This window comes from Cupressus sempervirens, chromosome 6, assembly GCF_028749045.1.
Source record: "Cupressus sempervirens isolate cs-2001-9-10 chromosome 6, ASM2874904v1, whole genome shotgun sequence".
Classification (NCBI taxonomy): domain Eukaryota; kingdom Viridiplantae; phylum Streptophyta; class Pinopsida; order Cupressales; family Cupressaceae; genus Cupressus; species Cupressus sempervirens.
Window position 1 is genome coordinate 389,534,127 of NC_143123.1, and position 13,133 is coordinate 389,547,259.

Below are 13,133 nucleotides of genomic sequence, written 5' to 3' on the forward strand. Positions count from 1 at the left end.
TTAAAATAGGGTATTTATGCTAAAGTCATGTACGGATAGGGTGACAACCTAAAACCTACAAAATATTAAAGTTATTTTAAAAGGGTATTTGGATCACTAATCAATTGGAAATCTTATTTACAATTTTTTGGAGTTTTTGTGTGAAAACCTTGATAGGAGGCCTTATTGAGGGCTCTAGGGCTACTAGGATTTCTAAGAGCAATTTAGATTTCCAAAAAAATGGGTTTGTGAGATAGAGCCATAAATTTCTAGAGAAGCTTATATCAAGCATATGGAAGAAATTTTTATGAGTATGGGATGTTGCATTGTATTTTGTACCTTACCTTTCAAGATAGCTAGAAATGCCTAGCTAGGAGTCTAGGTGAGTTAAGAGAGAAAAGAATTGAAGTATTAATTGATGTAATAGATCTTGTAGAAGGGGATAATAGTGAGAGATACTCTTGGGAATAGGATCAAGTAGTAATCCTATAGGCTTAGGATAATCCTTGGATATTTTGGTCATTGAGGCCTAAACTAGGAGTTTTAGATCTAGTTACATCAAAGTAGTATTAGTGCCTTAAAAAGGTCTAGGATAAGGGATAGTGTATGTTTGAATTTGAAGGTGAATCAATGGGAGAAACCACCATGATGAAAAATGTTAAGTTGGAAAAAGAAGTGAAAAAAAGAGAGGATAAGAATAGATTCCTGGAACAAGCCCTAGAAGTTATGAAGGGTAAACTCGATGAAGTGGTAGAAATAAAAGACAAGGTGAAGGAAAAACTTGATATTGGTGAAGACAAGGGCAAAGAAGTTGTTGAAGAAGATGTAGAACTTGAACCTAATCCTCTAATCCAAGAAGAACCTTTTCTTAAATCTATCAAAGCTTTGATTGGTAAGTATCTTGAAGGAGTGCCCTTGTTCATGGGTAAGATGGATCCTAATTTAATGGTGGAATGGATAGAGAGCATGGAGAATCACTTTGATTGTGGAGTTACTAAGGCACATAAGGTGAAAGTTTCCAAATATAGGTTAAGGGGACTAGCCCTAACTGGGTAGTAGTTTCTCCAAGAAGAGAGGGAGAAAGAAAACAAGAAACCTATAACTAATTGGAAGGCAATGGTGAGAAAGTTTAAGGAGAACTATTTGCTAGAGGATTATGAAATCCAAATACACAAGAAGAGACAAAGTCTTAAAAAAAAAAGATATGGATGTAGCCTCTTATACTAAAGAGTTTTAGAGATTATGGATAAGATCCAAGATCTAAGAAGATGAAGTAGTAAAATTAGCTAGGTAGCTAGGAGGATTGAGATGGGGTATCCAAGAAGAAATTAGTCTATGGGCCCCCACTACTATACAAAGATGCTTCCAACTAGCTCTTAAGGTGGAAGAGAGGAATAAGAAGAAACAAGACTCTCATACTAAAGGAAGCAGAAAAGGAAGAGATGCTAGAGGCACTCATAGAGGTGGATATGGAGGTAGAACTAGTGACACTAGGTCACAAGGGGATAAAAAATCTAGTGAACCAAGTAGTGATAGTGTTAATAGGGGCACTTATGGTAGAGAAGGGAGTTATAATGATAGAAGTAGATGCAGATCAAACACTTATAGTAGAGGTTCACATTTTACTAGCATGAAATGTTATCAATGTGGGAAACTAGGGCATTCTACTTATAGATATCTTGAAAAGGCATCATATTCACGAGGTGAAAGGAAGGTCAACTATGTTCAAGAGGACTAGAATAGTAGCATTAATCAAGAAGTGAGTCTTGATTTAGAGAAAGGGGAAAACTTGATGTTTAGGAGAGTTTTTCTTAAAGAACCAAGCATAGAAGAACCCAAACAAAGGAGAGCGATTTTCACAATCAAATTCAAGATGCAAGGAAAAGTTTGTAAAGTCATAGTGGATTTAGGATCAACCAATAATATCATATCAGAGGAGGCTACTCAAAAACTTCAATCAGTAAGAATTCCACATGCTCATCCTTCTAGAGTTACATGGTTGAATAAGGGCCATAATATTTTTGTAAATGAACAAGTTTGGGTAGAGTTTTCAATAGGATGGTATTGGGACAAGATACTTTGTGATGTATTACCTATGGATTCTTTTCATCTACTTCTAGGTAGACCATGGAAATATGACAAGGATGTTGTCTATCATGGGAAGAAGAATTTGTACACATTCAAGAAGGATGGGGTGACATATAAGATTTAGTCACTTGTTGAGGAAGGCATGGATATAATCACAGATAAAAACCTCTTACTTATGAGTGGAAAAGATTTTTTGAGTGATTTCAAAGAAGAACAAGAGGTTGGGTTTGCAATCATGTTGAAGCATAAGGAAGAAGAGTTGAAAAAACAAAATATCTTACCAAAGGAAGTGTAAGCATTATTAGATTAGTTCAAGGACATCATCAATGATCGTACACCTTCTAAACTTCCCCCACAAAGGGTAGTCAGTTATTAAATAGACTTTTTACTAGGAGATTCACTACCAAACAAGGTTTCTTATAAGATGACTCTAGAAAAAAACAAGGATATTGGTAGGTAAGTTCAAGAGTTGTTGTATCAGGGTTTGATTAAAAAGAGAATCATCCCATGTGTTACTCAAGTGGTGTTGGAACCTAAAAAGGAAGGTAAATGGAGGTTATCTATAGAATCTAGAGCCATCAATAGGATAATCATAAGGTATAGGTTTCCTATCCCTAGAATAGAGGATTTGATGGATTGTCTAGGGGTGCTAAGTATTTTTCCAAGATTAATCTTAAGAGTGGTACCACCAAATTAGAATGAAGGAATGTGATGAGTGGAAGATAGCCTTCAAAACTATTAAAGTATTGTATGAATGGTTGGTCATGCCATTTGGCCTCACCAATGCACCTAGTACATTCATGAGGCTTATGAATGAAGTAATAAAGAATTACATAGGTAACTTTGTGGTGGTATCTAGATGACATGATAATTTACAATAATGATAAAGAGGAACATTTGAAACACTTGGAAATTGTTTGGAGGATATTTCAAGAAGAGCAATTAACCATCAACCTAGACAAAAGTGATTTTTTGAAGTAAGAACTAGTTTACCTTGGATTTTTTTGTCTCACAAGGTAACTTGAATATGGATTAGCATAAAGTTGAAGCAATACTCAATTGTTCTACACCAAAAATAGGTACAAATATGAGGAGTTTTGATGGTTTGGCACAATTTTATAGGAAGTTCATAAGGATTTTTAGTGAGGCATGTGATCCAACCTTGGATACTATTAAAGATGGATTGAAAAATAAGTTTGTATGGACCAAAGAAGAAAATGAGGGATTTGAAAGGTTAAAGAAAGAGGTGGCTACAAAACCTATACTTGTGCTACCTATTTTTGACAAGTTGTTCATTGTGGAATGTGATGCAAGTAATGTTTTTGTTGGGACAATTTTGAGTCAAGAAAGGAGACCAATAGCCTTATTTGGTGAGAGATTAAATGAGGCCAAGTCAAGGTGCTCCTCTTATGATTTACGATTTTATTCTTTAGTACAAGCACTCAAGAAATTGGAGGCATTACCTTTTATCGAAAGAGTTTTTTTTCTATATAGACAACCAAGCATTGAGTTACATTAACTCTCAAGAGAAGTTGATTTTAAGACACATAAAATGGGTGGAGTTTCTCTAGTCATATACCTTTACCATTAAACACAAGAAGGGAAAATAAAACAAGGTTGTTGATGCCTTAAGAAAAAGGTTACACACCATCCAAGAAATCCAATTGGAAAGCATTGGGGTGGACAGTTTTAAGGACTTGTATGCTTAGGATGAAGACTTTTCAAAGATCTAAAAGGTATGTCTAGAATATAATCATTATTTTTATTGAAAATATTCTAATTTTACCTTTAAAAATGGATTATTGTTTATAGGTAATCAATTGAGTGTGCCTAGAGGGTCCATGAGAGAAAATTTGACTCAAGAAAAGCATAATGGAAGTCTCAGTGGAAAATTTGGTGTAAATAAGACACTAGAGATAGTGGAGAGATTATACTATTGACCAAGAATCTAGAAAGATGTCAAAAAGTATGTTGATCAGTGTATGGTATGTCAAAAAGTGAAGGGTACTTCTACAAATGTAGGGTTGTATCAACCCTTACCCATACCTAATAGACCATGGGAACGTATTGTCATGGATTTTATAGTTGGTTTTCCAAGGAAAAAATTAGCTTGGGACAATATTTTTTTTGTTGATAGGTTCAGTTTGATGAGCCATTTTATTCCTTGCAAAACCATAGATGATGTCAGTTACCCATTGACATTGTTTTTGATAGGGATGTTAAGTTCGTGGGACACTTTTGGAAAAATGTATCAAAGAGATTAGGCACAAATTTAGCACATAGTTCAGCTTACCATCTACAAATAGATGGTCAAACTGAAGTGATTAATAGGGTACTTGGAAACATATTAAGATGTCTAACAAAGGAGTATGGTCAGACTTGGGATCAAGTCCTATCACAAGAAGAGTTTCCTTATAATGATAATATGAACAAAACTACAAGGAAAATTTCATTTAAAATAGTATATGGTTACTATCCAAGAGCCATATGTGAACTTAGGGAACTGAAACCACATGAAGAAATGAGTGGACTTGAGTATAACTTTGCACAATCCATAAGGGAGGTACATGAACAGGTCAATAGAACATTGGGTTAAGCTACTCAAAAGTTGAAGTCAAATATGGATACAAATAGGATAGATGTATAATTTAAGGTAGGAGGTTGGGTGTTAGTGCATTTGAACAAAGTGAGACTTGAGACTTACAAAAGGTATTTTTGCTACTAAGTTACAAATGAGGAGGATAGGGCCTTGTAAAGTGCATGCAAAATATGTCTCTAATGCTTACAAGATAGATCTACCACAAGATTTGGAAATTTCCCCTATCTTTAATGTGAAATATTTAGTTCAGTATAAGGGACTTGATATCAAGGAGGGACACCAAGAAAAAAAGGTCAACGAGGATACTAAGGAGGTTAGTACTCCAACCAATCCCAAGCCTCAAGTTGAAAGAGTTTTGGATTCTAGAGTGAAGAAAAAGACTAGACATGACATCTATATGGAACATCTCATCAAGTGAAGGAATCAACTAGAATTTGAGGAAACATGGATAGCTAAGAGTGATTTTAAGAAGAAAGGTATCTCTTCTAAAATTCTTAATGTTGATCCACCATGAGTTCTTTGTTCCAGGGGGAGAATGGTGAAAGAACACCTAGGATCTAGGTTAAGGTCCTGAAATATTTTGGCTTGAAATTCTTTCTATCTAACCATAAATAGGTAAGGACTAAATATAAAGTCCCAAGGGTCTACCAAGGGCTAGATAGATAGGTGATCAAATGAATAGTCTTTAGGTTGATAACATTGCTTAAAATGGCTTGAATACGTCAAGGGTTGACCAGAAGTTCACAAAAAACTCTAATGTTGGGAATTTTTGTTAGAAGTTAGTTTGGACCAAATGAAACTCATATGTAAATTTTTGGGGTCCATACATGGTCAGAGGGAAAAGTTGCAAAAGTTGCTCAAGCGATTTTGCATTTTTGCAAAATTTGCATTTGACAAGTTCTTGCCAACTGAAAGAACCTATATTTTTTAGTTGTTGGGTCCATACAAAGGGTTCCTACACATACAAAAACACTATCAAACACCATCACACACCCAGGAGAAGGGTTGGTGTTCAGATTGTATGAATTGGCATTGAAGCAATAACATATTTTGAAACATTTTTAGTTACAGTTACCTTACATACCCTAACATCTAATGTGAATGGATAGATTGGGATTTATTCATTTCATGGATAATTATAATATTGAATGTAGGTTTTTCTATAGAAATTTGGTTTCTTGAAGACCTGAGTAAGTAGGTGTTTCAAATTTATTTTGTTACTATATAGTTCACTATCTTATTTTGAGTTGTAGTTAGTTTCATGGCTCTTTCTTGAATTAAAATCACCATGGCCTTCTGGAATTAATAATGGAACACTATATCTAGTGTACATATTCATTTGGGAGTGCTAAGGAGTGGGTTTTTATTGTTACAAGCATTTCCTAGGTAAGTCTTCTATACTCAGCTAAGAGTTACATGTTGTTGTAGAGCTTTGGACAAAGAAGTGTGGGTTGGTTTGTACTAGTTTGGGTGGTGGAGATGAAGAAAAGGGTACGAGGATACCTTGTGTCAATTTTGGTGATCAAGAAAGTTCATTTGATAGGAAATTGAAGTCAAAATCTTTGATGTTGCAATCAAATCCTTAAAGCCCCTAAAATAGGGTATTTATGCTAAAGTCATGTACAAATAGGGTGACAACCTAAAACATATAAAATATTAAATTTATTTGAAAAAGGTATCTGCATCACTAATCAATTGGATATCTTTTTTACAAGTTTTTGGAGCTTTTGTGTGAAAACCTTGATAGGAGGCCTAATTGGGGGCTCTGGGGCTACTAGGATTTCTAAGAGCAATTTAGATTTCCAAGAAGTGGGTTTGTGAGACAAAGTCCTAAATTTATAGAGAATCTTATATAAATCACAAGGAAGACATTTTGATGAGTGTGGGATGTTGCATTAGAGTTTGTGCCTTAACTTCCAAGATAGAAAGAAATGCCTAGCTAGGAGTCTAGGTGAGTTAGGAGAGAAAAGAATTGAAGTAATAATTGGTGTAATAGATCTTTTAGAAGGGGATAGTTATGAGAGATCCTCTTGGGAATAGGGTCAAGTAGTAACCTTGTAGTCTTAGGATAATCGCATGAATTTTTCTAATTTTTATTATTTTTTTAGGACCTTTTGTTATATACAAAAAAACTTTTCAAAACATCAACTATAGAACTTCTTCAGATGAAGGGTGTTAATGAGTTCCTTGAGAATTTCTCCTTCTTTTTGTTAAAACTAATATTCTCTTGACCCAAAGACCTCAGTAATAATGTAAGGACCAACCTAGTTTGCCTCAAACTTACCCTTCTAAATTATTTCATGTTAATTTTGTGGGTATTCTCTTAGAATGAGATAACCCACCTGGAATTCCCTTAGTTACACTTTATTGTTGTAACTCTTTGACATCCCCTTTTAATAGGCTCTTAGGTGATAAAATTCCACTTTGTGACATTTATCTAGTAGTACCATCTCTTGTACCTATATATTCTATGATCATTATCTGTAATAAGACCTTTTAGAGAAACTCGTAAAGTAGGAATCTCAACCTCAAAAGATAGGACCATTTCTGCTCCATACATCAATGCAAAGAGTGTTTCCCTAGTAGGTATTCTAATACTTAAATGTATACCCAGAGAGCTAGATTAATTTGAAGGTGCCAATCTCTTCCAATTTTTTTGATCATTCTGTGTGGGATTTTCAATAAGGTCTTTTTTGATGCCTCTACCTATCCATTTCCCTGAGGATAGTAGATGGACAAGAATGTTGTCTGACCTTGAATTTTGCACAAAATTGTTTCATTTCTTTATTCTTGAACTTCCCACCATTATCTGTGATGATGGAAGATGGGATACCATACCTATAGATGATGTAATTCAAGATGAACATATTTACTTGTTTATCTATCACAGTATTATTTTGTAGTTATGATAAACTTATGTCCATTAGAGGATGATGGGTAAATATGTCCAATCAAATCAAAGGTCCACTATTGAAACATCCAGAGAGTGATGAAAAGTATAAGCTTTATAGCAGGAGCATGGATCAAATTTCTATGTAGCTAGCACTATTTGTATGATTTGGTACATTTAACCACTTCTTTCTCTATTTTGGCTAGTAGTAACCCATTCTCAGTAGTTTTTGAGCCAATTTTAAGCTACTAGAGTGTGATCCACAAATGCTTCCATGTGTGTCAACTAATGTGCCCTCTAACTCTTTGTGTTCTAAAAACCTAATTAAGGTATTGTCTAGTTCCCATTTGTATAAATTGTCATCTATAACTATGTGTTGGAAATATAAGAGGAGTAATTGAGAGGGGAGGGCTGAATCAATTACTGCTAAAATAAATCCTAGATCTATTAGATGTCAATATAAATCAAAACATAAATTGTAATTAAATTGCATTCTGTTGTTACTTGGAAAACACACAAGCACTCATTTAATACTAGTAAGTATTGTATCTTAGCAAGCACTAAGAATCAATTGTAAATTGATATACCAATCTTAATGTGATTAACCTTAAATTCAACTTAGTTGCATATGCATAAAAGAAATAGCATGAACACAAGTGACACCAAGATTTAACATGGAAACCAAATTTGGGAAATATCACCAATTGTAACGAGTTACTATTTTCACTCTTCTGTGGTGAGCCCTGTTAGGAGCCAACCTTGATAAATATTATAAAACACATTGTTAGGTGTGTGAGACCTTGTTAGAGGATTTAATCAGCCTGTTGGGATTGGCCTTGTTAGAGGTCTTCAAGACACTTTAAATAGGAATGCCACCTTGTTAGAGGATTTACAAATATTTGTTAAGCCAACTAAGTTAAGAGATTTAGATTACTACTACAATGGTTAGAGAGTAACAATGAGATGATCTAATTTCTGATGCAACCAAATTTCTATTTACAAATCTTAATTCTAGCTTGTATACTTGATCCTTTCTGATTGAATGTATCTTTACGGCTCAACAAGGATATTTTTCTTATCCTTCTAATTCACTTCTTCTAAGAATCTTCAAATCTTCTATTACTTGCACACATTCAATCCACAACTTGACCTTATATTTATATCTTACACATTGTCAAGATAGCTTGAATACAACTTAGAATAATTAATATTCATCTCCTCAGTTAGCTAGAACCAACTAACAAATTTATTTAACTCAATATACCAAAACAAGAAAATCCTTCATTAACTAACCCTGCTTAGTAGACACTAACCAAAATAGATTTTCCTTTGTTAACCAAGTGAGCTTGCTTAACATTGGTTTTCATGCCAAATTTATTTGTCTCCAAGTTAACTCAGTAGACACTACCATCTACAAATTCTCTTTAGTAACCGAGTAAGCTTGGTTAATACTTGTTGTCTTCTAACTTTCCTTTGTCTCCCAAATGAACTTGGCAGACACTGACTTTTGAACAAGGTAAACTCTAGAATGTTGAGTAGACACAAGAAACTATCATCATCACCTGAGTGAGCTTGGCATATACTAAGTGACAATGTTATGACATTTTGTATAACATCAAAGATAGTAAACAATTAACCAATTGTTTTCAACAATCTCCCTCTTTAACAGTGACGGAAACACAACATGTCATAATACAATGAAATTTTAGAGCAAGAATAAAGTAAGGAACATATCCTTATTTTGATTTTGATTCTTATCCATGAGAACTCCCTCTATCAATGTGAAATTCCTCTGCCTTCAATTTCTCCCTCTATCAACAAAACTCTATCTTCAACAATTTCTTCTGATAGAAAATTCTCCCTATTGATATCAAACCAAGTTATCCCTCTTTGATATCTTCAAACAAAATTCTTCCTTTATAAAATTTCTATGAAATTTATACTCTCCCTCTATAAATTTTTTGTGAGATATGACAACAAACTCTCCCTCTTTTTCATCTCATGCCAAAGACAATATTTAGTGAATATAAATGTACCTCATGTATTGATTCATATGTAATGTGCCCTTTTCAATATTGCATCAACTAACTGATCTTCAACATACTCTAGCTGATGCATCACTAAACTTCATTTAATGAGCTTCACATAAAGGAATGACCCCTAACTTACCTCTTAGATACAAAAAGGCATCCTTAGGTAATGACTTAGTGAATATGTCTACAATTTGTTCTTTGGTATTCACATATTCCAATCTTCCCTCTTTATCTTGTACCAATTTTCTCAAAAAATGATATTTTATAGCAATGTAATTGGTTTTGGTATGGATCATAGGATTCTTTGATATATTAATTTCTCTAGTGTTATCACAAGATATAACCATTGGATCCTTCATTTCTATCTTCATACCTGCCAACAGTTGCTTGAACCAAACAACATTGGAACAATTAATAGCTATTGCCACATATTCTATCTCTATTGTAGACTGAGAGATGAAATTTTTCTTTTTTCTTATCCAATACACTAGCCTTTTACCAAGAAAAAATTCTCAACCACCGATGCTCTTTCTATCATCAATGCTTCTTGTCCAATCAACATGAGTAAAGGCTTGTAACTCTAAGTTGCCTCCTTTCTTGTATCATAAACCATAATCTTTAGTACCCTTTAGATACCTCATGATTCTCTTGATTTTTTTCATATGATTTTCTTTAGGATTTACTTAGAATCTTTCCACCATACCAACTACTAATGCAATATCAAGCCTTGTGTGCACTACATATTGTAATTTTCTAATCATTGATCTATATGTGGTCTGATCTACCTCTTTGGAATCATCATTTTTGGAAAGCTTATGTCTATTATGTTAGGATTTAACCATGGATAGAAATAAAAATTACATGCAAATATAAAAAATATCAAAAAATAATAGACCACACAGAAGAGAACACAAGACACCAAGATTTAATGTGGTTCACCCAAACCCTAGGCTACATCCACCAAATAGAAAGTCCAATATTATTATGATCTAGTGATTACAACTTGATTACAATCCATAATCCCTTACAGCTCAATACCACCACAAGAAGCAATTTTTGCATCACAACTTATGAAAAAACCCTTAACCCTAGGCCCTTCTATACAAGTATTTTTATTGCTTTAGGGTTATAATTAATAATTACATGTTGACCCAAAATCCTAATAAAATAGGGCCCAATTTTTTTTAAGCATGTACATAACTTCCCTGATTAGTCACCACAAACTAACACAATAGACATAGGTGCTCCAAGTGGTCTTGAATCTTCCATTCCAAACTTCTTTAGTATCTCCTTAATATATTTGGATTGAGTAATATAGACACCATATTTCCTTTGTTGGATTTGCAATACAAAAAATAATTTTATCTCTCCAAACATGGACATCTCAAATTCTATAATCATCTCTTCTAAAAATGCTTTACAAAAGTCATCATTTCCTATAAATAAAGTGCCATCCACAAAAGTTTCTACCAATACAATTTTCTTGTCTGGTCCTTCTTTGATATACAGACTGATGTTATCATTTGTTTTTTGAAAACCAATCTTTATCAAGTAGTTATGAAGTCTTTCATACCATGCTCTAGGAGCCTACTTTAGACCATACAATGCTTTGTGTAATTTATAGACCATATCCTTTTTGCTAGGATCTACAAAACCTTTTGGTTGTTCTATGTTAACTTCTTCTTCAAGAATGTAGATTTCACATCCATTTGATTAAATTTGAAACCTTTATATGCTACATATGCTAATAAAGTCCTAAAACCTTCTAATCTTGCAACGAGAGCACAATTTTCACCATATTCAATACCTTCTTCTTGAGAATAACCTTTACAAACTAACCTTGTTTTGTTTCTTGAAACTTTTCCATCTTCATTCAACTCATTGCTGAAAACCCACTTTGTGCCAATCACATTCTTATCCTTGGGTCTAGGAACAAGAGTCTAGGTTTTATTCTTTTTTATCTTTTCTATTTCTTAATTCATTGCTTCAATCCAACTTTCATTATCCAAAGCATCTTTAACATTTCTAGTTTCAAATTTAGCAAGTAAATATGTATCTTTCAATTTGTTTCTTGTCATTGTACCATCAGACTTGTCTCCAATGATCTACTTAGGTACATGGTGCCTTCTGACATATCTTGCTAATATAGGCACTTTGGATTTGGAACTTGTTTCACATAGTTCAACATGATCTTCAATTTTGGGTCCCATTTCTTATGAATCAGGTCCTTCTGATGACTTGAGTTGCACTAACTGCAACTTGGGTCCTTCATACTTTGACTTGGGTTCCACTAGTTGTAACTTGGGTACTTCTTGAGATTTTGGGGACTCAAGAGATGAAGCTTCATGTCTTCCAATTAGATTTTCCAATGTATTAGGTTCATAATACACAAATCTTCTATAATCCTTAGGTTCTTTTCTGCTTTCTTCTTCATTCTTTTTTTGCAAAGTCATCAATTCTTACATGTGCACTTTCCATGATTTAATGAGTTGATAAATTAAAAAATTTATATTTTTTTTCTTCTACAAGAGTATCCTAAGAATATGCCTTCATCATCTTTGACATCAAATTTACCTTTCCTAGATTCTTGCAAGATATAATATTTTCTACCAAATACTTTCAAGTAACTTATATTAGGTTTGTATCCATACCATAGTCCATAAGGAGTTTTATTTGAGTCTTTCTTTAGCTGTACTTTGTTGAAGGTATGCACTACAATACCGATTACTTCCTTCTAGTATTTGATTGCAACACTCTTTTCTATCATTAAAGTTCTTGCACAATCCATGACAAATCTGTTCCTTCTTTTAGCTATACCATTATGTTGTGGTGTACCAAGAGTTGATACTTGTCTTTTAGTACCTCTTTCAATGTAGAATTCATTGAACTCATTAGAAATGAATTCCCACCTTTGTTTGATCTCAAACATTTCATCTTCTTTCCAGTTTCTTTCTCTACTCTTGCCAAATACCACTTAAATTTTGAAATTCTTCAGACTTTTCTTCAAATACATTATAGTCATCATTCTAGAATAATCATCATCAAAGAGAATACAATAATTATCTCCCCTGTAGTTTTCTATTCTAATAGGTCCACATAAGTCTGTATGAACTAGCTCCAAGACTTCTTCAAAATGATAGTCCTTTCTTTTGAAACTAGTCTTTCCCATCTTACAATTTCACAATTTTTGCATAGATCCATTTTAGGTTTCCTCAAACTAGGAATACCTCTTACTCTTCTTCTTCCTTATCTTGATTATATTATCAAATTTCACATGACATAACTTTTTATTCCATAACTAGCTCTCTTCTACTTGAGCAATAAAACATGAACTTTCACTGAGATATAGGTAGAATAGATTACCTTTGGTTTGATTACCAGACCCAACTAGATTTCCTTTTCCATCTAGTAGCTTGGCCTTCCCATTCATGAATTTTACCTTGAATCCAATATTATTCAACTGCACCACACTCAGTATATTATGCTTTAGTCCTTTAACGTAGTAAGCATTATCACATCTAAGTTCATTTGTTAGTGAAATACA

General features: G+C 33.5%; 1 pseudogene; it reads left to right on the forward strand.

Moving 5' to 3' along the window:
- The first annotated feature begins 609 nt into the window (after positions 1-609).
- Positions 610-13,133, forward strand: part of LOC149552689 (serine/threonine-protein kinase Aurora-2-like) — a 52,866-nt pseudogene continuing 40,342 nt past the window's right edge.